The sequence below is a fragment of the Cupressus sempervirens genome, chromosome 11, assembly GCF_028749045.1.
Source record: "Cupressus sempervirens isolate cs-2001-9-10 chromosome 11, ASM2874904v1, whole genome shotgun sequence".
NCBI classification, from domain to species: domain Eukaryota; kingdom Viridiplantae; phylum Streptophyta; class Pinopsida; order Cupressales; family Cupressaceae; genus Cupressus; species Cupressus sempervirens.
In genome coordinates this window covers 580,122,557-580,149,233 of record NC_143128.1, presented here as the reverse complement: position 1 = coordinate 580,149,233, position 26,677 = coordinate 580,122,557, and the positions used below count along the sequence as shown (strand labels likewise).

The 26,677-nt window shown below is 33.3% G+C and overlaps 1 pseudogene; it reads right to left on the bottom strand.

The window, feature by feature from the left end:
- On the bottom strand, nt 1-22,568 carry LOC149530985 (uncharacterized; annotated as a pseudogene).
- Nucleotides 22,569-26,677: the final 4,109 nt, after the last annotated feature.

The window sequence follows — 26,677 nt, the reverse complement described above, 5'->3', positions numbered from 1 at the left end:
TTATTTTTTAGCCACTAGCTCTGTTGTCTTGGTTTCTGCCTCCTCTTCAACCTCTTCATTAGTTTTTATATCATCCCCTTCCTCGTTGTACTCTTCATCTCCCTGGCCTGAAGCTTTAGACCTGTGTCCTCTAGGGCCCTTCTTGCTTAGGGTTCTAATTGATGAGGATGATTTCTTCTCTAAATCCTTGGCCTTTTTTCCAAGCGAAATGTTTTCTTCACCCTATGAAATAATACTTTGGACATCCTCCAAATTAGATGAGAAGCTAGAGCTTCCTGTATCCATAGATGCATCCACGCCCTATAGGGGGGTTTTTCTTATGGTCCGAGCCTTGAAGTGCTCATAAATTAGAAGCAATAACCCCTCATGCAAGGCTGAATTTGTAGAGGTTTTCTTCTTGTACCTGGAAATACCCTTACACATTGAAGTATATAAATAAAAAGGGAATGAAATCTTGACACCATAGTAAAATTGATTGAGTAAAACAAAATGGTGTGTTCTTACTCTATCAAATCTAGTGTCTAAAGAAAAATACTTTATAATAGCCCATAAAACATACCTCCATAACTTCTTGATTGAATCTATTTCGTAGTAAGTTTCACACTTTACCAGTTCATTTCTCTCCTCAGTATTCTTTGCAAAATCGTTCACAACATTCACTGACACCTTCTTATCTCTGTAAAACTTCAACCCCTTTGCCAAAATTTTACTTACAAGAGCAATGACGTCCTCAGTGACCTGAAATGAAACCCCATCCAGTTTAACCCTCCCATCTTTCCATGAATCAACCATACTATTAGTGATCGCAGGGTCAAAGCCATGAAGTTTAGTAATATAGTTGGCACCCTTCTCTAACTTTTCCTAGACTTTAGTCATTTGCTTCCATTTATTTGCTTCACCAATAGGTTCCTTCCTACTTTCCCCCACCATTCCTATATTTTCAACACTTAATATTCTTATGAACTTTGACCTCTGATATCCCTTCTCCAACCTCTGAAAACCCTTATGGCTGCCTCTCTGATAATTTTTGATGTCTTTCTTTTCCCCAAAAATGGTAAAGGAAGAGAAAAAAATTGACCCAAGAAACATGTCGATTTGACACTGATAACCTTATTTGATTGTGTTTTTTGTAAATGCCATAATTATAACTACTCAAACCCCAACTCTCATCAATAACCATTATAACAATTAGATGTCCATTGTATCTCCCTGGATTTTGTCTAGCTCAATTAGGCTTTTTGCTTCTTCTAGGATATTTCCACCCAAATTCCAAACCATCCCCTTTTCTTGCCTAATTGCTTCATTGGCAAACTAGTTACCATAGAATTCACCTCCCTATATTCATGGGTGATGTAGAAACTTTTGAAATTGCCAAGAAAGGAGTGGATCTCTTCAATAATATTAGCTATGGACCATGATGGTTGGGTGACCCCTTTAATACACCTTATAATGTTATTTGAATCCCCCTCCAACCATAATTTTTTAACTCCCATGTCCAAAGCTAATTTCATCATATGGCATGCAACATTGGCTTCTACATAATGGTTTGTCTAATAACCCAAAGGATAGGAAGAAGCCGCCACCCCTCCACCATAGCTATTTCTGATGATATCTCCACAATCTGAAGGTCTAGGGTTTCCTTTAGCCGCACCATCAAAATTTTCTTTATGCCATCCTTCTTATTACCACCATTTTCAATATCTCCCCCCTTTCTAACTTGGTAATTTTCCTTCATGCTTATATATATCTTTTCTGCCAGAACAAAAGCAGGTTCCTCTCTATCTCTGAAGATTCTATTATTTATTTCCTTCCAGACTCCCCAATAGAAATGAGACAAAGACCAAGTACTTAAATCTTGCAAATTTGTGCCTTTAAAAATACTATTCCATTGAAAAAAAAAATCCAGTACATTACTTGGCTTGCACTAGCTTTCCCCAAGGTTTTTGGTTAAGGTATCCAAAACCTCCCTTGAATAAAGACAATGGATAAACATATGATTAGTCGATTCCATTTGATGTTTACATAGTATACATCTATTAGGAATATAATGTCCTCTTTTGATTAAATTATCCTGGGTAAGAATTTTTTCTTATAAAGCCAGCCAGAAGAAAATATTAATCTTTGGGGTAAGACTAGGTACCCAGGCTTTAGCCCAAGGGGGCTTCTCATTCAAGCTCCAAAGAGAGCTATATCATGATGCAACTGAGTAATAACCATTAGGTTTATCTCCCCATATTAATTCATCCCTCTTTTTATTAAGAATCATAGAGTTCAACATTATCATAACTGGCTTGAGGTCATCTAAAATGAAAGACAGGTCTCTCCAACCATGGTCTATTCTATAATCACTAACTTTCAAACCAAATTACCTAATAAAAATATTTGACCAGTTTTCAAATATAGGATTATTTATAAGGGGGCCTTGAATCAACCAATTATCATGCTAGAATAGAATGTCCTCACCATTACCCACTTTCCACTTAACCTTCGCTTTGGCTAGGTTCGTTGCCTTAAGGATTCCATTCCAAATGACAAATCCATTCGGGATGTCTTCATTATTGAGAAAGAACTGAATAGTAGGTTTTCTAACATACTTATTAACAAAAATATCTCTCCATTCCCATGTACTATTAAAAATGCACCAAATCTATTTAGCTAGAAGAGCCTTATTAAGATGCTTTAATTTCCTAATTCCTAGGCCCCCATAGCACTTAGGAAGATAGATATTATCCCAAGCCACAAGGGGATATCTCTCTCGACCCTCAAGGCTAGACCAAAGAAAATATCTTAGGATCTTTTCCATTTTGTTAGAAAACTTAATTGGTATCTTGAATAGACTTAGGGCACACATCAGGAAATTCTGAAGAGTGGATTTAACCAAAAGACATTTGCCTGCTTGACTAAGAGAAGTCCCTTTCCACCCCACCAACTTCTTGTTGAACCTATCAAGAATCTCATTCCAAAAAGAATCAAGAGACTTACTACCCATAGGGAGACCAAGATAGGTAGAAGGGAGTTTTCCCACTCCACATCTAAGAATCCTCACAATTTTCCTTTGTCTGTCCCCTGGAGTATTAATGAAGAAAATAGAGCTTTTCTTCGAATTAATTAGTTGTCCTAATCCTTTAATATACATATCCAAAATATCCTTCATCAATTTTTCCTCCTTAATAGATGCCTCCCCTCCCATAATAGTATCATCCACAAACTACTAATGAGAAAAAGAAGCACTCCTCAAAGACGGTTTGTTCCCTTTAAGTCTCCCTTCTTGTTTATTCCTCTCAATCAACCTTCCAATACATTCAACCATGATAATGAAAAAAATAGGAGAGATAGGATCCCCCTATCTTAACCCTCTTGAAGGTTTGAAAAAAATTGAGGGAACCCCATTTACCAAGATTGCAAGAGAAGTAGAAATAAGCTGAGGTATAAGCTTGCAAACTTTTTGATCAAAGCCAAAAGCCTGAAGCACCAAATCAAGGAAAGTCCAACCCACTCGATCATAGGCTTTAGAAAGATCCAACTAAAGAAGCATACCTTCTCTTTTTCCTACTTCCATGGAATGAATCACTTCATAAACCATCATGATAGAATCCAATATTTGTCTTCCAGGGACAAAACCCATTTGTTGCCAAGATATAATCAAAGGGAAAATTTTAAGAATTCTAGAAGTTAACACCTTTGAAATAATCTTGAAGAAAGAGTTACAAAGACTAATAGGTCTAAATTTATCCAAAGAATCAGTGCCAAGAACTTTAGGAATGAAGACCAAGAAAGTAGAATTGATCTCCTTTAGAATGCTTCTTGCTCCAAAAATTCCTGAACAACCTTCAACACATCTTCCATAACCACCTCCCAATAAGTTTGGAAAAATAAAAATGGAAAACCATTTGGTCCAAGGGATTTGTTAGTAGGCAAAGAAAACAAAGCTTCTTTAACTTCCTATGCTTTTGGGATCACCCTCAACATTTTGTTATGATGGGGTTAAATAATCTGTGGAAGACAAGAGACAATTTCATTTTGATCCACCTCCGATAACAAGGGATCCTATGACATAAGAGAAGAGAAATAAGAAACAGTCTCAGCAGAAATATCATTGTCTCTTGTCAAAAGATACTGCCCCTTTTTTAAACCTGATATTTTTTTATTTTCTCTATGCTTAAGAGTAGAAATATGAAAAAACCTGGTGTTCTAATCACCCTCTTTAAGCCAATTGATTCTTGATCTTTGCTTCCAGAACTTCTTTTCTTTTCTTATAATATTGTGCAAGTCGGTCAAAATAGACATCTCAGTGTTCCTATTCAAATCATTATACCCATCCTATTGAGAAGTGAGCTTGACAGACAACTCCTCTTTGTCCTAAAAAATATGGCCGAAATTCAACTTATTCCAAACTTTAATCATTTGTTTCACATTAATCAACTTCTTAACAAATCTAAACATAGTTGTTCCTTCCACTTTCATACCCCACCAATAGCATATCCTATTCAATAAATCAGGATGGGAAGTCCACATCTTTTCAAATTGAAAGGGAAATTTCTCGTAGGTTCAAGAGAGACAACCAAGACGGATATAGGGGAGCGATCTTAGCCAATTCTTGGGAGCAGGGACAACTTGCAAGAGAAAGAATTTTACAAAGTTGAATCATTGTGTCAAATTTGTTATTGAATCTATTACATTTCATGCTTATATTTCCACAAAGTTGATTTGACAGTAACCTACAAGTTTAAGTGATTGTATGATCTAATGGATGCATTCATGATGAATATGTTTTATGGAGATCGGTTCACTAAGATGTGAGAATTTTTATCTATACATATGCACCTTGGATAATTGATTCACCCCCCTCTCAGTTATTCTAAAGAATTCCAACAATTGGTATCAAAACCATTTGCTTGAGAGGACTAGTTTGAAGGTACTAGGAGCAAAAAGATCAAGATGTAAAAATGATAGGTACCTAAGCTTAATAGAGATAACTTTCATGTATGGAAATGTCAGATGAAGCTACATCTAGGTGATCTTGGAGATCATGCACAAGCTACCATCATCGCTGAGCATGTTGGAGCCCTAACAGTTAAAGATCTAAAAAAGAGGAAAGAACACAACTAGGCAATGCTGGAGATTGTCTGTGACCTAAATTATGCAGAGTTCAATAACATCAAGGATTGTGATAGTGCAAAGAAAAAGTGAGATGCTCTTTACACCATTTATGGAGGAGACACAAATGTTCGAAGAGCCAAATCTGAAAGTCTTAGAGGTAAGTTTGATGATATGAAAATGCAAGAAGGTGAGAATGTTGGTCAATATTGCTGTACGATAAAATATGTTAATTTTATAAGAGGAGCTACTAGTAAGATAGATAATGAAACTGTACTTAGCAAAGTTATGAGAAAATTGTTACCAAGTTCTAATCTGAATCTTGAACATCTGGTAGGTAGGCTCATTGATTTTGAGCTATCTAATTTTGATAACTCAAGATATGAAAATGTTGAATCTACTTTCAAATCCAATTTTTCATTGAAGGAACCCAGTGAGAAGAAGAAGAAAAAGATAAAATTTGTTTTCAATGACAATGATATGGATGAGGAGGATATAGAACAACTTGAAGCACTACTAGTAAGGAGATTCCATGGAGGTAAAAGAAAATTCAAAGGTAAGTTACCTATCATGTGTTTCAGTTGCAATGAGGTTGGTCATATTGCTGCTAGATGTCCAAAGAAGAAGAACTACAAAGCTGGAGACAAGTACAAAAGTAGAAGAGATGAGGACAACAAAGATTACAAAGACAAAGAAAAGAAGTCTTGCTACATTGCTGAAGAGGAAACCAAAGATGGATCTGATGACCATGATGATGAAGTGGTGTGTGTTGCAATGAAGGATGATTCTAATGAAGATGAGGAAACTACACTAGTGTCTTGTGTGAACAAGAATGCCAAATGGATCATTGAAAGTGGGTGTTCACATCACATGACTGGAGATAAAAGTAAGTTCACTAAATTAAATTATTATGATGGAAATAGTGTAAGGTTTGGTAATGATGTACCCTATCTGATAAAAGGAAAATGTTCTATCAAATTCATAGAAAAGGTTTTATGTGACAATGCTTCTTATGTTGAAGGACTTAGCTATAATTTGTTGAGTGTGCCACAACTGAATAGTTTAGGTTGCAAGGTTGAGTTTGAAAAAAATATTGTTAAGATATATGATACTGATGGAAAACTAATTGGAAAAGGTGATCAAACTAGAGGTAATCTATTATATCTTGATATGGATGATGATACTTGTATAGTTGTAGAATTTTATGGCATGTGGTTATGGCACAAGAGGTTATGTCATGTTAATTTTGATAACTTGGTTACTATCAATAACATGAGAAGAGTAAAAGGTTTGCCTAAGTTCAAGAAACCTAAAAATATAATTTGCAAACAATGTCAATTAGGCAAAATGAAAAAGTCAAGTTTTAAGAGCAAGACTCATATTTCTAAAGGAATTTCAGAGATTGTTCACACTAACTTCTATGGACAAATTAATGTGCAAAGATACAAAGGTGATAAGTACATTATGCTATTTCTTGATGATTATTCTAGGATGATGACAATTATGTTTCTAAAACAAAAATATGATGCTTTCCAAATGTTTAAGTGGTACTTAGCAAGAGTTGAGAAGGAAATAGGTAAAAGTATGACATGCTTGAGAATTGATAGAGAAGGATAATTTACATCAAATGAGTTTGAGATGTTTTATAATGATGGAGGAATCAAAAGACAAACATCTGCCCCAAGGACCCCTCCACAAAATGGAATTGTTGAAAGGAGGAACATATCTATAATGAACTGTGCTAGGACACACATGTTGGAGAAGAACGTTGCTTTGAAATATTGTAGGGAGGTTGTCAATACAGCTGCCTATACCTTGAACCATGTGCAAGTCCAAAAAGGTACTTATTCAACACCTTTTGAACTACAGTATGGATACTCACCCAATGTAAAATATTTTAAGGTATTTGGAAGCAAGTGTTATATTCTCAAAGATTTCAAGAATGGTAAACTAGATGAGAAAAGTGAAGAAGGTATATTCCTTGGCTATTGCATAAGAAGTAAAGGTTATAAGTGTTTGAATACTAACACTAACAAAGTTGTGGAAAGTGCAATTGTGAAATTTAATGAATACACAAAAGTACATGAGGTTGAACCTATGAAGGAACTAGAGAGATATAAATCATTTGTATACTTTTATGAAGGTATGAATATTGATGAAGATTCTATAAATCAAGTTGCAAATCAACAACAAGTTTCAGTGACTACCAAGTCACATTCTATGAATGTAGAGTTGCATTCAGGAATTGAACTACAATCAGGTGCCAAGTTATAGAATGAAATTGAGGCACATTCTAATTCTGAGGTTAGTGTACATGAAAGAGATATTGAACTACCTGATAGAGAAGTACATAGTGATTCAGAAGCTAAGAGACTAAATGAGGAAAATAGAGCAGAACCATGATTGTCAAAGTATGCCAAGAGACATTATCCTGTTACACAAATCATTGGAGATAAAGATGCAAGGAAAATGACAAGCAACAAGTTGAGAAATGATACATGTTTTCTTAGCATGCATGAACCTAAAATTGTAAAAGATGCCTTAGAAGATGTGGACTAGAGTAAAGCCATGAAAGAAGAGATTGAACAAATTGAGAAAAATAAGACATGGACTTTATTTCCTAGACCATAAGATAAAAATGTAATTGGCACCAAGTGGGTGTACAGAAACTAGTTAGATAAAAATGGTAAAGTCACAAGGAAGAAGGCAAGATTATTTTACAATGGGTATGGACAAGAAGAAGGGATAGACTATGGAGAAACATTCACTCCTGTTGCAAGATTGGAAGGATTAAGAACTCTGCTTGCTAACTCTACATAGAAAGGTTTTGAAGTTTATGAAATGGATGTTAAAACTATATTTTTGAATGTCATATTGGAAGAAGAGGTTTATATAAAATATCCATAACAATTTGTTGATGATAACAACAAAAACATAGTATGCATACTACACAAAATTTTATGTGGTTTGAAGCAAGCACCAAGAGCATGGTATGGAAGGAGTCACAATTATCTTGTGAGGATTAGATTTGAGAGGACTGATGATAACAACAATTTGTACTTGAAGACAAAGAAAGAAAAAGGTAGTTTACTATTTGAAATTTTTGTTCATGATATCATATTTGGAGGTCAAGATACTGTATTCAAAGCTTTTGCAAATGAAATGAAGGAAGAATTTCAGATGTCTATGTTTGGAGATATCAAGTTCTTTGTGGGTTTGCAAGTACAGTAGATGAAATATGGCATATACATCACTTAGTCAAAATATGTAAAGGAGATATTAAAAACTTTTGGATTGTAAGAATCCGGGCCAATAAGCACACCTATGGTAACATGATGTAAATTGTCAAAGAATGATGATTCGGGTGAGGTGAATCAAACATTGTAGAGGTCTATGATTGGAAAATTGCAATATGTAGTACATAGTAGACCTAATATTACATTATCTGTTGGGATAGTTGCAAGATTCTCTACTAATCCAAGGGAGAATAATTTGATGGTTGTTAAGAGAATAAGGAGATATCTAAAAGGAACATAAGACTATGGTCTATACTACAAGGAAAATATTTCTTTTAAAATGAGAGCCTACACTGATGTTGATTTGGCTCGAAATATTGATAACAAAAAGAGCACTAGTGGAGGGCCATTTTTCTTAGGAAAAAGGTTTTTTACATGGACAAGTAGGAAACAAAACCACATATCTCAATCTACTTTTGAAGCTGAATATGTTGCCACTGCGGTAAATTATATAGACATTGTATGGATCAAACAACTACTTAAAGGAATGGAGGAAATCATTGAACCTATGATATTTTTTATGATAATACAAGTACTATAAATATATCAAACAATCATGTGATGCATACAAATACTAAGCACATTTTAATCAAGTGTCATTATTTGAGAGAGTTAGTTCAAGATAAAGAAGTGAAGATGGAATATATGAATACAAAAGAGAAAATAGCTAATATGTTCACAAAAGCATTGCCTAAGGATTCTCATGAGTATCTAAGAGGTAAACTAGGGATGATACCCTTATCCAAGGCTATTAAAGAAGCATGGGAAGTGCCTTTCATCAAATGAGATGATTGACATATGGATCTTACTTTTGGAGCTACCTAATGTAATCAAAGAGCTAGAGATACAAATTAGTCAAAAGCTAGGTCATAGAGGGAGAAACTAAAAATGTTCATACTTGCATATTAATATGACGAGTCTTTGGCATTATTGTCAAGAAGGGAGATGTTACAAGAAATATTATACAAATAGAAGAAACATGGAATATCTACTCAGAGGGAGCTAGTGTACCTGCTGATTACTGCAAAGAAAGAAAATTACATCTACCTAGTAAGAGGGAGATAGTGCTAAGGGAGATATAAGAAGTGATCAAGAGGGAGTCATAAGGATGAGTTAATTGTCTACTGTTCAAAGCAAAAATTTATAACCTATATAGAAGATGAAAGTTGTTGATAGAGGGTGAGATTTTCAATACAATACATTATTTTCTTTTTGGTATTATTGTTGGTTGTACTAGTTGAATTGGTTATCCATCAATGCCAAAGAGGGAGATTATTGAAAATAGATTGACACAAATATAAGAATGTGTTTCAATCATTATTTTGTCACTAATGTCAAACGTGCTACTTTATGGTAAGACAACTTCTTAAATGATTTGAGTATTATCATTTGTTTGATTGATAAGGAGGTTTTGATCATATGAGGTAATAAGAACACCTAGAGGAAAGGTTGAGTTATGATATGTATAAGAAGTAAAAAGATCAGGTTAGATAGTGATAACATAGTGGATTGATTATCTACCTAAGGTTTTAAAGGATGGATACATTGACAAAGTCTAGAAGAACAAGTAAGAATAATTGAGTCTACCAAGCTTGATTGAGTGGGTAGTAAGTGCCAAGAAAAGTTAGTGCAAGTCGAGTAGAAAATTAGTTGGAGCCAAGAAAAGTCAAAATTCAGTGTATGCTGAGTGATACAATGTAAGTTGAGTAAATTTTAGTTGATGTTGAGCACCAGCAACCTTTATTTCATGCTAAGTGATTTGATAGTGGATGTTGATCAATGGAGTATGTGCTGAGCATCAGAAGCAAGTTAATGCCAAGTGAAAATGGTATGGGAAAGATCATGAATTCGATGAATTTGAGCTAAAAAGTTTGATTTCTTGGATTGCGTGAAGTGTGGGGAAGATAAATATGATGAACTGGTGGTACATAATTCAAGATGAACCATTTTGAGGTGAATTCAAAGAGTATTGAAGGAGAAGTTTCTAAAAGGGAATAACATGAAAAGATGGGTAGATTCATTGAATCCTACCTAATCTTACCTAACCCTAAAATGGATGACAAAAGATCTTAGTTTTTTGATTTATAAAGATACCTGGTCAGATACAAATGTTGTCATGTGTGACCATGTAACAAAGACAAGAAGTCTAGTGTATTTCTTTAATCTGTGACTAAACAGAAGAGACTATTATTGCCAAGCAAAGCAAGAAGGCTTAAGGGTATGGATGCTTGAAGGGTGAACAAGCTATCAAAGTTGAAGTGTGTGAAAGTTAAGTAGAATGGAGGATTGGAGTAGAGATCTATAATCAACAAAGTGAGTTGAAAGTTATTATTAGATCAAGCCTTACTATTACTTTTTAATCAGTGTACCAGTCTAGGGTAAATCCTTTGGATTAAGGCTGACCTAATAGTCATTTGTAAATCCTTTAAAAAAGTGACATTCCAAGTGAATGATCTAAAGTCCTCTAACAAGGCTCACTCCTAACAGGGTGATTGAAATCCTCTGACCAGGTCACATTTAACAGTATGCATTACAACCTTTAACAAGGTTGGCCTTTCACAAGGCATCACTTCAAAAGAGTGAGAATGAGTAGCATGTTACAAGTAGTTTTTCCTAAATTGGGTTTCCATGTAAAATCATTGTGTCAAATGTTTTATTGAATCTATTATTTTCATGCTTACATTTTTGCAAAGTTGATTTGATAGTAACCTACAAGTTTAAGTGATTGTATGATCTAATGGATGCATGTATGGTGAATATGTTTTATAGATATGGGTTCATTAAGCTATGAAAAGTTTTATTTGTACATCTAGACCTTGGATAACAGATTCAACCCCTCTTAGTTATTGTAAAGAATTCCAACAAAAAGAATGTTAAACAGAAAGTTACCAAATTTATTGGTAGATTTGAACACTTTTATGCTCAGATCTCTTATCTTGTACTTGATCATGATATTCAACGTATCTTTATTTCTAATTTATAAAAAGACATTAAGGATAAGATTCTACTTATATATTATACCTCCTTTTCACACCTATGTGTAGTGCTTCACCATTACCTTTTACAAGTGATTCAGCTTGAGAGTTCTACTCCTATGGCTCCTATTTCTAGTGATAAGAGTGATGCCACCAAAAATCCAAACAAGTTATCTAAACCTAACAATTTCATCAAAATCAAGTCTAAAAATACAATTGATGATCAATTGGCTACTAAATCTAGAGGTATAAATTATTTTCCTTTGTATTTCATCCTAATCATTAGTATACTCAACTATCTGGGCCTTTGTCTAAGGTGATGAGTAAGTTGATTCATGCTTGTGTTCTTAACCTTCCTCCTATTCATCCTATTGATCCTAGTAGACTGTTGCCTAAATATTTTTTAATTCTTTCTATTAGTATCTTCATCAACCAGGTCATGATACTCAAAAGTGTTATGGTTTGAAGAATTCTATTTAGGACCTTATTGATTCTTAGGCTATAAATTTTTATGCTTAAGTTAACAACATAAATGAATCTCTTGCACCACCTAATCAACTTTTTCAAATTTATACTAATCTTTTACCTTCTCACTCAATGAATGTTATTAATCAACCTTCTTCTTCTAATCGTCATAATGATTATGGTGAGAAGATACAAGACAAAAATCATGTTGAGTTACCACCTCAACCTTCAATTTCTTCTCCACCTAAACCTAAATATACACCTATAATTACCTTTACTCAATATGATATCTTTACAACACTAGCAGAGTTTCTAATATTCCTTCTTGTGGTACTTTGGTTGATCATTCCTCTCCTTTCAATGTTATCACCGAAGAACACCATTTTAACAATTAATAATTTCATATATCTAATTAGAATAATACTCTTGTATGTTTTCAAATGTGTACTAGTTTTCTTTATCACCCTCAAGGCTCTATCACTTGAAGTTCTACTTTATCAAGGAACTCTAGTTTTATTAACTTTGTTGTTATTCCAACTTCTAATCAATTTCAAGTTAAACTTGGTATTCCATGGATTTCTTCCATACAAGTCATAGGTTCTCCCATTCACAAATGTCTTAAATTTTCTCATGATGGAAAATTTATTACAATTAATCTTTCTCTTTATAAACCATCATGTCCTAGAGATTATGTTGAGTTTGATTTTTATTGGCCATCTTATCCTATAAAACCATCTACTCATCCCAATCATCTCTATAGAAACTATCAACATAAAGTAGAAAATATTATGGAGCTAATTTTTCCTAAGAGTTGTTCACTTGCACCTATCTTATGTCCTACTGCTCCTACTTTTGAACATGTTCTTCCCTCTACATCTATTGAACCTATTGATGTTCCTTCTTCCAAACCTATGGTAGTGGATCCTAATCCTTCTACTGTATCTTGTAAGACTATTCATAATCAAAATGATCATCAATGTCGTATAACTATCAAGCTAAAGCTAAGGCTACAACTCATTCTCTTGCTTTTAAAAATTTTCCTTCCTTTGGTCAAACCATGCACGAGTCTTTGGAGAAAGTTAAATAAGGTAACATTTTGCATATGAATAAACATGATGGTTTTATTAGTATTTTAGATTCTATTAATCTAGATGGGATGATACTTTAGACGATTAATATGTTAGTAGTGATTAAGAATTAATTGATATGGATAGGGATTTTCCTAAAATGCTTTCTATGCAACATAAATCTCTCCTAGTAATAAGCAAAGTGACTCCCAAAGTCCTTGCTTAAAAATTTTTGTGATTCTTACTATAATGGATATCATTCCTCACACAAGTCACCATCTTTCCCCTAGCATTTGAGACTGAGATGGAAGGGAAGGGGGGGGGCGCGGAATGCTTGAAGTGGACATTATTCATCATAGTAGTCTTTGTGTTCATGTGTTGTATTTCTCCCATGTTGTGTTTTTGTCTTTTGATTGCTTGAGACAATCCTTATTGCTTCGTTGAGCTTAAGAGTATAAAGTAATCACCCTATCGTATACATTCTTCTATTTGTATCTCTTTTCTTCTATATGTCATTACATGTTATGTCGTGCTTATGCTATCTTTTTTACCAATGATCTTATGTAGTATTCTTGGTTGCTTATGATATGGTGGCACTAATTCTTTTTGGTCTCCATGTTATTGATCCAAAAAGATTATTCTTTGTAGCTATTTTGTGTCTTCTCCTCCATTGTGTCATAGTTCTACCTTCTTTGGGGAATGATGATATTTTCATACTTGATATAATATTGCATATTATCATATGATCTTACTGAATCCAAAGTTAGTAGATCACTTTTGTGTTCTTTCTTTTTGTTATGTTCTCATTTCCCTTGGTATGTTTCTCTTCTTTGAAGCATGTCATAGTGGAAACATTATTTAGTGGATGCATGTATGCTTCAGTTAAAGCCATTTATCCTATTAAGGTGTTTGCAATCACTTTAATGTGGGGGCATACTCTTCGCTCCACCTTTGTCCATGGAATACAAATATAGATTTTTTGTTTAACTTGGAGTACTTTAGTCTTTATTGCTTGATATGATTTATAAGGTATACCCAAATCTATGCATTATTATTTCATATGTATCCCCTCTCTCACTTTTTTTTTTCTTGTTTCCAAGAATCATTCCTTGGGGATTAGTTTCTTTCTTTTTGGATCTCTCTCTAAACTATTGATAGTTTGGTAGGCTCGATCCTTGTTTTGACCCTTCTTTTGACTACTAACAGTCTCAGAAGCCTGTTCTTTTTTTTACCCCTTTAGGAACACACATCCTTATGCTTGGGTCACTTTTGATTCTTCTTTTCAGGATATGAATTTCCCTTGAAGTTGAATACCTTGATGGACTAACTATCATACATCACACACTTGCTAGACCATTTGATTCATCTTTGATGGGTTGACTAGCATGCAACACACACTTTAGACTATTCAATATCATCCCTTTTTCTTTTGCGAAGACCTTTACCCCCTTTTTCCATTTTCTTGTGTGGTTCATAATAATGCACACAATCCTTATCGGGAAAAAATGTGCTTATCTATCTTATTATGATTTTGGATGTGAAAAAGACTTAAGTCTGTTAAGGGCTTGATGATTTCTTTTAATCCTAAATCACGATGAGATTTTCTCTTTTTCTCTTGATCTACTTTACCATGAGTTTGAGGAGACTAATACTCCAAATAAAGTGGGGGATAAATGTACCATCCTAAAATAGGTGTACTTTCCTTTTCAGACCTTTTATCCCCCTCTTTATAACTTCCTATGTAGACAATGGATATGTCTGTGTTTGATCTTTTTACTCTTTCTACCCTTATCTTTCTAGAACCTACCACATCTTTCTATGGCACCCAAAACATGACCTATAGGATTGGGTCAACTCAGGTTGACCTAGTCCTTGGAAGTTCTAGAGATAAGGGCCCAATAGGCCTCGAGGGTTTAATTAGTTTATTACTATTGTCTAGTTAGCCTACATTCAAAAACTCATATATAAGGAGACTTGGAGGCTTCATTTTCATATCTCATCTCATTAAGCTCAAGAATCTCATTTATTCACACACTCAAGCTCTTGCTCTCAAGTCTAGAATTTTGCATTCAAGGAGATCAAGTATTCAATATTTTCAAGCATTTAAGCAAGCAGATTTATATCTAGTGTTGAAGGATCCTTTGTGAGCATTTCCTCTTGAAGATATAGGTTATTGTTGGCCATCAAGGGAGGAGATCTACATTGAAGTATTAATCATCCTCTTCATTGATGCACTTTTATATCCATGAAACCATGATGGAATTAATGTAGATCCATTGCAAAGAGTGGAGATACCCTACATTCCTAATTCAAGATCTACAAAACATTTATATACAAAATCCTTACAAACAAGGGTTTCAACCAAGGTGAATCCTAACATTTATTTATTTTTTTAGTCATTTACATTTTCATATCTTAATTACGGTTAATTCCTTAACATAGGGCTTGACCAAGGAAAGCCCTCATCATACCCCAACCCCAAAACAAAACCTTTCTTTTCTTTATTGATTTGCAGGTTGGGAGTGAAAAAGATTACAATTATGGAACCTATTGTTCGCAAGCTTTCTGGAGTCATTAGATGCAGATCATCAAACTACATCAACCTAGTTGTAGGACATCTTCTCAAGTCAACCTAATCTCTAGTATTAGATTCTAGGGAGATTTTTGGGTTTTCTTCCTTTTGTCATTTCATCAAAGATCTACGGGTAGATATTCAGATATAGTTCAGATCTGTGAGTTTTGGAGCAAAAATACATCTTCCTCTACACACTTCAAGGTGAGTCATTTATATTTTATTCCCTTACATATCTTTAACGTATAGTTACATATTAATTGTGCTAATTGTGTTTACATAGCATTTATATTTACATTATTTAAGCAATTAATTCAATTCCACATTCACATTATCCTATTAAGGGCCAAAGAGTACATTTCCTGATGTTGCATTCCTCTTTATAATTTGAATTTAGTATTAGTTTTCTTATTCCTTTAGGTCCTAGCTAATCTAATTTAGATCATGAGTGGAATCATACTTGAAAATTCCCCTCTTTCCCTCACACACATATTTTGAATGGCTTAGTGACCCCGTAAAGTAGAGGCCAACATCTTATTAAAGTGCTTCCATTTTACCATTAAACACAAAGTAATAAAATTTAATAGTTTAAATGAAAACTAAAATATAAAGTAACACAACAATTTTCTCCATTTTGTCGTACCATTAATTGAAGAACACAAAACAAATAATGTGATTATTGATATTGCTTTTGTTCTTTATAGAATGCTTGAGTTAAATTTTATCTACAACAGATAGCTATAATTTTTTACCAATTAGTTTTAAGTATTTACCTATATATTTGACCATTTTTCAGAAAAGAAATTCTTGTATACAAAATATGTATATTTTGTTATGGACATGATGGGATGACATACCTCAAACTATTTTGTAACTACTACAAAAAAAATACAAAAAATGGCAAATTTTGGTGATCAGGTGCCTTTAAAGATGAGAATAGCATTTCAGTATAGAAAAATGAGGTCAATTTTGTCTTCTAAAATGTCTCTTTTTAATTTATTAGTTAACACATCTCACAATACAAAAATATAACAAAGGAACTTCTTATTTAATCTTATGCTCTACTTGAGATATAACAAGAACATCAAAAACTTTTTTGCCTTCAATTAATTGGTTGACCAAATCAATCCTCTCCCCTATTTCGTCCATAAAAATTTCTACAATACAAGGGAAATGAGAAACTTTGCATATGAATCAAAGTTTCATCTAAGAGAAGACTCTAAAATACATCAGTAGCATGCTACAAATCTTCAATAATCTAAACAAATGTTAGCAAAATATAGAGACATAACCAAACTTACCAATATTAAATCTTTGAGTAAATATGAAGGGGCCATTTTAGGAGCCTTGAAAAATGAAATCTTCATTAATGTCTTCAAATTTGTAACAGTATGTGGAAGTAAAATATTTACAATAGTTTTCAAGTCATATATTGTGAAAATCCCTTCCTACAAATATTTCTCTTCCACACAAACTCCATAAGCAATGTGGCCAACTTTTGAATTGCATCTGGGTACATATGTATTAAGTTGTAACCAAAAAAGCCATTGCAACTTCCTGCCAGCACATGGAACTTGGTAACTCCTAAATTTTGTAATAGTTTTATTACACATTATGCTTGGAACATTTTTGTCCTCTTAGGCCTCTTTGTAGAAGAATTCCTCAAAAATATGAGATATGGAAAATATATATTGAATTAAATATAAAAAGGTGAATTTGGGCACTCCATTACCACATTGCATTGGGTTCTAGCCCATGAATTAGCAATAAATCAGGTTTATGTCTGATATTTTTGGGATTCCAAGAATGTATTATGGTTCCATCACCCAAATTCATAAGTTTTGACTTCAATCCAACATTAAAAAAAGATATGTGATAATTTTTTGTCTCTAAAATTTATAAAAATAAAGTAGACTACCATAGTACAAAGACTAAAAATTGAACTGGCCAAACTTTTCTTTTTATTTATAAAATCTTCAGTGAAAAAACCCAAAATGATAAAAATTGTAGCTCAACCAATTAGTATTACCACCCAATAAAGTAATTTTCTTAAGATTGTCATGAAAAATAATTACCTCATTAGTATATAAGTTATATACATAATAATATAGATGACTACCAAAAGTTTAAGATAATAACTATGCTACACCACTTTAATCTATATTGCTTCATTGGCTGTGAAAGCAAAAAAAAATAATATAGCTTAATCCTATTAGTTCACTATAATAAATTTGATCATTATCAAATATATGTGTATTAACTTTGATTAGAATTAGAGAAACCTACAATTAGGTTGAAAATGCCTTAAAACCCACTCTTAATGAGTTAGACACAGTGACAAAAAGTCAATAGTTCTTACCTAGTTTTTAAACTCTGATTAATTAGTCGATATGCTATTATACAAGAGAATTTGACTGTAGAAGGTAATGTTTTACCTATAAAGCTAGATATACCAGCCAACATACTACCAAAAATTGGGGCACACATGATATTTATCAGTTTGATTAATTAAAAAAGATTTAAAATATTTTGATAATTACAACTTCGATGGCAGTATGAATGCCATTTCTCAAAGTCTAGTGGCTTCAAACACTAATTTGTGTGCAAGGATGGGATTTTATAGTTGTAAGAATGAGAAGGTCAAGGGTTCAAATCTCACAGAGTATAATGTGGTGGTTTTGGCGGCCCTAGTGGGAATAGAAAGAGAGGAGAAGGTGCATGTGGTGAAGTATCTATAGGAGAATATGGTGCTTGGGGCCAAGTTTCTATGAGGATTACTCATAAAAAAAGAGATTTTATTTACCTCAAGGTTGAAGATTATGATCTACATGGCTTTCATGTCTTGTTTGTCATGCATCCTATTAATGAGGTCATCAGTTATGCAATTTTGACATTACCAAAATATGAAATTAATGGTTTTAGTTTAACCTACATTAGTACTCATTGTAAATCTTAGGTTTTATGGAATATAGAATATCCTTCTTATCTCCTAACCATTGAAATGTAAGAGAGTTACAATGATAAAGGGTTTAGTTTCTATTATTATTTTTTGATCAAGGCCATTAATGCTTGGTAGTTTATGTACAAGAGAAACAAATTTAGGTTTTATCCCTCTCTACCTATATCTATCAAATGGGAGAAAATTTAATATGATACAAATGAAGGAAAGAAAAAGAAATGCTCATGAAAGATCAACTAATGGAATGTAAAATGCATTTATAAATGCCCATGAATGGAAATTGTGGGAATAAATGTATACTAAATTTGGAGGGATATAAAATGCACTTATAACTACCCATACATGCAAAAAAGTATGGGTAGATATGTTTGGAAAATCTGGAAGCATATGCAATGTATTTCTAACTTCTCGTGTATGCGAAATCCATAAGTATAGACAAGGCATGTGTTACTACCTGGTTAGACACAAAAACAATAAAAAATAAAATGAAACATTTGACATAATTTCTTAGAGATGCTATCTCATGGACGTCATTTATGTCAAAATTTGATACAAGGAAGGAGGATGAATAAGGCACTTCCTAGCTACCCTCACTTAGAGTTACAAAAAAATGCCACCAAATAGGAGAAATGACAAGAAATTATAGAAGAAACAATGCATCAAGGTAGATAATATTCATTAAATATGTCAGATATAAGACCTACTTGGTTGCATCCATAAATAACCAAATTATAGTCAGTGAGCTTAAGAGCTTAGAATTGCAAAGCCATTATTTTTGTATTTCCTTTGTCTAACTTCATTTTACTTTTCCTAATCCTAGATCTCTACTTTCATAGCCAACAAGACCAAAGGTTGACATGTTAGATAATTTATTAAAAGATATAGTTCTTGCCCCAAAGGAGAATTTAGTGACCTTTCAAATAATAAAAAATATATTCCTCGAGATAAAGATAGGTCCACACTTGATCCAGGAAGAGATTCCCAAGTGTGCAAAATTCCAAACAATACCTCACCAAAGCCAAATCCACACCATACTCAAGCTACTAGGAAATCAACATGTCACGAACAAAGAGAAGGATAACCCCTACAAATAATTGAATTACGATCTATGCCCTTATAAAAATCATCTACAATAGGTCCACATTAAGGTATTAACTACACAAAAAAGGAAAACATGAACAACTATGCATTCTTCCAACAACAAAACATGAACAAAGAAGGGGATATTTTGTGTGATGCAAAACTGCCAAAGTACCCAAGATGCTCCTACATCAGACACCCAAGTTAAAAAAAGAAATGATGTCCACATCAAGAAGCCCTGATGTTCTATGAAGTATCATAAAGATCTAACTCAGACTCTATGATTCAAGAAATGTCTTCAATGGGTTTATTCAACCACTAAACCAAATACTCTTTATAGTATTTTCCTCTAGTGCTTTTACTAATTTTGGTATCCAAAATCTTTACAATCCCTTTTGTCTTCTTCTTAGGATAGATAGGTTTATCTTCTATAGTCTTCATCTAATTCATGATACTCAAAGATGTCTAAAATATTAAATATAGGTGAAATATCCACATCCTCAATCAATTCAACTTCAAAAGCATTACCACTATCATGTTTCCTCAAGATTCTTCAAGGACCAAATTTCATCTTCAACTTACTATATGTGCCCACTCAAATATATTCTTCTTCAAATGTACTATTACCTCATCTCCTACCTCAAAGCTCTTATGTCTTTTCTTCTTATATGCTTTGTCTTTATATCCTTGATTACTGTTATGAAGATTACTTTTCACTTCTTCATGAAAATTCTTCATGAAGTCCATTCTTATGTTTAAACACAAAAGAAAAGTTATGCATATAATCAACCCATTTCATATGTCTCTAATTCAATTTATTCTAACCTCCCAAATATTGTAAAGCTGTATGGTCAATGTATAACACAAATTCTCTAGGCATCAAATAATGTCTCCATTTCTTTAAAGCTTGAATAACTGCATAATTGTTTTGATCATATACCAGATATTTTCTCTTAGCATCATTCAATTTAAATTACTGTATAAAGCTATAGGCTTACCTTCTTGAATCAAAATAATGGAAATGACATTACCACTAGTATCACAATCAACTTGAAAAACTTTGTTAAAATCAGACAAAGCAAGAACAAGCAATTATGTGAGCTTTTCCTTAAGTGTTTCAAAGCTTCTATTTTCTCCATGTGTCCACTTCAAATCATTTATATCACCTCTCATAGACTCAGTGATAGCATTATAAATTGAACTAATTTTTTTTATAAATTTATGTAAAAACTCATCAATCCATGGAATGATCTAACTTCTCCAACATCCTCAAGTGTAGGTTAATCATGAATAGATTTAACCTTCTCAGGATCCATCTTCAAACCATCAACACAATAACAAAACCAAAATAGACAAGCTCCTCTTTGATAAAAGAATATTTCTTTAGATTTATCAGCAATTTCTCCTCTATCAACTTCTGCAAAACTTTTCTGATGTGTTGAAGGTGTTCCTCTTTAGTCTTACTATAGATTAATATATCATCAAGGTATACAATCAGAAACTTTCCTAAGGATTTCTTCAAATCTTTATTCATCGGTCTCATAAAAGTACTAGGTGCATTAGTTAAACCAAAAGGCATAACCAACCACTCATTAAAACCTTCATTAGTACTAAAAGAAGTCTTCCATTCATCACCTTCTTTGATTCTAAGCCAATGATAGCCAATTTTAAAATCAATCTTTGGAAAGTACCTTGCTCCACTCAATCTTTCCACAATTTCACCTATCTCAAGCAAATGAAACCTATACTTTACTATTATCTTGTTTTATAGCTCTAGAATCTATGCACATTCTCCATTCTTCTAGGTCCTAATATAATAGGTACTATACATGGATTCAAACTTTCTCTAATCAAACCTTTCTCAAGAAATTCTTGCACCTTTCCATTTAATTTTTTATTCTTAGTAAGTGTTAGTTTATGCGATGCTTTATTAGGCAAACTAGCTCTAGGAATAAAATCCATGCAATAACTTGTACTTCTCACATGAGATAGTCCATTAGGAACATTATTAGAAATAATATATTGAAATTTAGCCAACAAAGATATCACCTCAAGTGCATGTTCAAGTTCATCTTGTTTCTCAATTTTTCTAGGAATCAATGAAAATCAATCATTCAGTTTCTTCGTATCTTTCACAAACTAATTTCCCTCAAGAAAACAAAATCTTACAGAAGTACACTAACTTTCCTCAAATTATTAAACTAAAGGGAACAACACATGTTTCTTCCCATTAGCCCAAATAGTATACTAATTCAATCTACCATCATGCAAATCTTTCCTATCATACTGCCAAGGTCTTCCCAAAAGCATATGGCAACAATCCATAGGCATGATATCACACAAGACTTCATCAAAGTAATCCCCAATCTTAAATTTCACAAGGCATTTCTCACTTACCAACAATTTATGTTTATCCTTGATCTAAGCAATGTGATAATGCTTAGGGTGCTCTAGTCTTTGTAGTTTCAACTTAATTACCAAATCCTGAGATGCCAAATTGTCAAAACCGCCACAATCAATAATCACCTTGCAACATTTATCTCCAATTTTACTTCTAGCCTTAAAGAGATTTTTCCTCAAAATAGTTTCATTATCTGATTGTCATTCCAAAGATTTCTTCTCATCATCAGGTTCTCTCCTTTCTTGAGTTTATTAGGTGCATCAATATCTTCTTCCTAAATCAAAGAATTTTTGTTGCTACTTCTCACTTTCATACCAAAAAAAATTACATTTAAAAGCTCTATGTCCTTCACAAGACTTAAAACAAGTACCTTTAAACCAAGATCTATCCTCTCTCTTTCCATTACCATTATTCATAGAGTAACTAGTATTATTACCTTTAGTGTAGTTACCTCTTCCTCTACTTCCACTTTCTTTTTTCCATTTAGATTTTCCTTTTCCATGAGATGTGCTATTAGATCTGCTACTCTCTCCAAAAGATCTTCCTCTACTTTGCTAAAATCTTCCACCTCTTTCTTTATGTTTGGTCTCTTGTTTCTTTGCCAAAATTTCATCAACTCTTAAAGCATACACATATAGTTCTTCAAAACTATCCATCTTTACAAAGCTGATTTCATCTTGTAAAGAAGTCCTCAAAAACTCAAGTATCTACCAACTTTCTCAATTTCATCATCAATATGTCTAGATCTAATGTCCAACTTATATTATTCTTCAATATAATCTTTCACAGTCATGTCTTTTTGTCTCAAAATTTGCATTCTTCTCAACAAATTAACTTGATAACCAAGAAGAAGGAATTTCTTTTTTAAATTACCAACCAGCTTCACCTAAGTCTTAATCTTTTCTTTTCCTCTTCTCTATTTATTAGTTTGCAAATGGTCCCACTAAAGAGATGCATGTCCTTTCAACTTTGTAGCTTCTATACTCACCCTCCTATCCTTAGGGATACTTTGATAATCAAAGTATTTCTCAATTTTAGAGATCCAATCTAAGAAACCATTAGTATCAAGTCTTCCACTATATGTAGAAAGTTCAAAAATAGGTCTTGCACTTTCCCTATTCAAAGCTCTCAAAAGTGTCTCTTCATCTTGTTCTACCTCAACTTTAGGATTTGATGCTACTACTACTTCTTCTTCATCACTAACATCTTCAAGATGCATTCCTCTTCTCTCAGTTATTTCAACAGCTTCAAGTCTAGCTGCAATCTATTTTAACATATTCATAATAACATTTCCTATGTTGGATACAATTGTTCAATTACGTGTTGTCTTTGATGTTACACAAATGTCATATCAGTCATCAGACAAAGTCTACTGAGCTCAATTGATCAGAAAAGCAAAAGACAGAGTCTACTGAGTTTAGAAGGTCAACAAAGTGAATTACAGAGTTTACCGAGCATTTTTGGAAGTTACACTATGAAGACAATTTTTATCGAGCTCACTCATGCGTTGAAGGATTCTATGGCAGAAGTTAATTTTTACTGAGCTCACAAGGTTAGCTAAAGAAAATCAATTCTTACCAAGTTCACTCAATCTCCAAAGGATTTTGCAAAGTTCACAATGTTTACCGAGCTTCACTTGGTTAACACTGGAAATCATTTCTGGAGCAATGTTTACCAAGCAGGGTCGACCAATGAAGGATTTCATTGTTTAGGGAAATAAAGTTTAATTGTTTCATGTACTGATTGTAGCCCACTAATGTATTTTTTATTGGTAAATGTAACTTGTAAATGAGTCGACTTGATGATTTGTAAGGTATAAATAAAAGGTCAAGTTTTGAATTCTAAAGTATGAATGGATGTATGAATGAGAGAGTATGCAAGTGATTTGATTGTGTGAAGAAAAAGGTGTGAGTGAACTTTGAAGAAAGATCAAATATCCTTGAGGAGGAGCAAACGTGTATTCGATCAGTAAGGATCTAGTGAAGCAGAACAAAGATTTGTATCAACAAAGATCAATTGCATCTCATTCAGGTCACTTATTGTTACTTTCTCACCATTGTAGCAATATTTCCTAATTCTCTTAACAAAGTTGGTCTAATAGCTATTTTGTAAATCCTCTACCAAGGTGGACAATTCTACTGAATTATTCTAAAGTCCTCTAACAAGGCCACTCTTAGCAAGGTGATTAAATCCTCTAACAAGGTCACACCTAACAGTGTGTTTTGTAACCTTTAATAGGGTTGGCTCCTAACAAGGCTCACTTCAAAAAAGTGAAAATTGGTAGCTAGTTACTTGGTGGTTTTTCCCATATTGGGTTTCCACGTTAAATCTGGTGTCTCTTGTGTTCATGTTATTTCCTTTTGCATGCATGTTAATAATTATGGCTACCGAGTGACAGTAGTAACTAAGTTTTAAGACATCTAAGGGATCTATCGATTTGTTTTTGTGGTAATTGATTCACCCCCCCCCCCCCCCCCCACTCTCAGTTACTCCATCTATATTTCCAACAATTGGTATCAGAGATTTTGGTGCTTGTAAGAAGGATTTCAAGGATCTAAGAAAAAGATCAAGATGTCTTACAAGAGGGAAATTCCAAGGCTTAACAGGGATAACTTTTCAACATGGCAAGGTCACATGAGACTCCATCTAGCTTCCATTGGAGATATAGGATTGAAATATCTAGATGAAGCATATGTGACTCATTCTAGCACATTATCTACTAATGACATTGCTGAGAAGAAGACTCATAACACCATGATGATAGACATTGCATCTTCCCTAAGCTATGAAGAATTTGATGAAGTCAAGGACTGCAAAACTGCCTTTGAAATGTGGAACAAGCTGAAAGAAATCTATGGAGGAGATGATAATGTGAGAAGATCCAAAGCAGAAAGTCTAAGAGGACAATTTGATCAGATTAGGATGAGAGAGGATGAAAACATTGCCAAGTATGTTGAAAGAGTCAAAGTAGTTGTCAGTGCTATCAAGTCTTCTAGAGGAGACATTGAGGAGGAAACCTTTGTAAGTAAAGTTCTTAGAACATTACTTCCCATTTATGTAATTAGAGTTTTTGAAATTCAAGAAAGAAAATGTGAAGCAAATCATAAGATAAATTTTGAGGCCATAATAGGAAAATTGACTACATTTGAGCTAGATAACTATGATAACTATGTTCCAGCTTCCAAGAACATTGAGTTAGCATTTGAAGCCAAGCTTTCACTCAAAGAGAAAGGAAAGAAGATAAAGGATTCTCAGTCAAAAAGTGAAGAAGAATCATAACAGAGTTCAGACAGTGATCTTGAGGTGGTTGAAGCTCTACTTGCAAGGAAATATTCAAGAGGTAGAGGAAAATAAAAAGGTAAGGTTCCTCTAATCTATTTTTCATGTGAGGAAATTGGTCATATTACTACTAGCTGGCCAAACAAGCAAAACAAGGATGAGAAGAAAGGTCACAAGTGCAATGGAAAGAAAGATTTCAAATCATTCAAGGACAAAGGAAAGAAAACATGTTTCATGGCTAAGGATTCTAATGATTCTGATGAAGAAGAAGATGAATTTTTTTACATTGATGTGAAAGATGAATCTAATAATGATGAAGAGATGGCACTTATCTCTCATGTGAAAAAAAATGATACATGGATCATAGATAGTGGTTGCTCTCATCATATGATTGGTGATAAAACTAAGTTTGAACAATTTGAAGACTATGATGGTGGTAGTGTGAGGTTTGGTAATAATGAACCTTGTTGCATAAAAGGAAGAGGAAGAATTTCACTAACCAAAGAGCTTGTATGTGATAATTCATATTGGGTAGAAGGACTAAAACACAATCTGTTGAGAGTGTCATAGCTACTCAATAATGGATTCAAAGTGGAATTCATGCATGGAAAAGCAAGACTGCTAGATGACAAAGGAAAGCTGATTGGATCAGGCATAAAGACAAAAGGTAACTTGTTCTATCTTGAACTTGGTGAATGTTCATGTTTTATTGCTCAAGTTGAAGAAAGTTGGTTATGAAAAAGAAGGTTATGTCATGTGAACTTTGATAACTTGGTGAAAATAAGAAAATTCAGAAAAGCAAGAGGCATTCCTAGTATAAAGAAACCAGAGATTGGTCTATGCAAGAATTGTTAGATTGGTAAGATGGGAAAGACTAGCTTTAGAAGTAAGAACCATCAATCTGAAGAAGTTTTACAAATTGTGCATATTGATTTGTGTGAACCTATTGAAATTGAAAGCTATACTAGAGAAAAGTTCTTCATTATTTTTGTTGATGATTATTCAAGAATGATGACTATCATGTATCTAAGAGAGAAATTAGAAGCATTTGAAAAGTTCAAGTGGTATTTGGCCAGAGTGGAAAAAGAAATAGGTAAACGACTAAAATTTTTAAGGTTAGATAGAGGTGGTGAATTCATCTCCCATGAGTTCAATAAGTTTTGCATTGAAAAGGGGATCAAAAGACAGGTATCAGCCCCTGGAACTCCCGAGCAAAATGGAATAGCTAAAAGGAAGAACAAATCTATCATGGACTATGAAAGAACCTTAATGATTGAAAAGAACATTGCTATCAAATACTGGAAGGAAGCTATCAGCATTACAGTTCATACCTTGAATCAAGTATAGCTGAAGAAGGACTCATTCAAAACCCCCTATTAGTTATGGTATGGCTATAAACCTAATGTAAGTTACCTAAAAGTATTTGGAAGCAAATGTTACATTTTGAAAGAATATAAAAAATGTAAATTTGATGTGAAGGGTGATG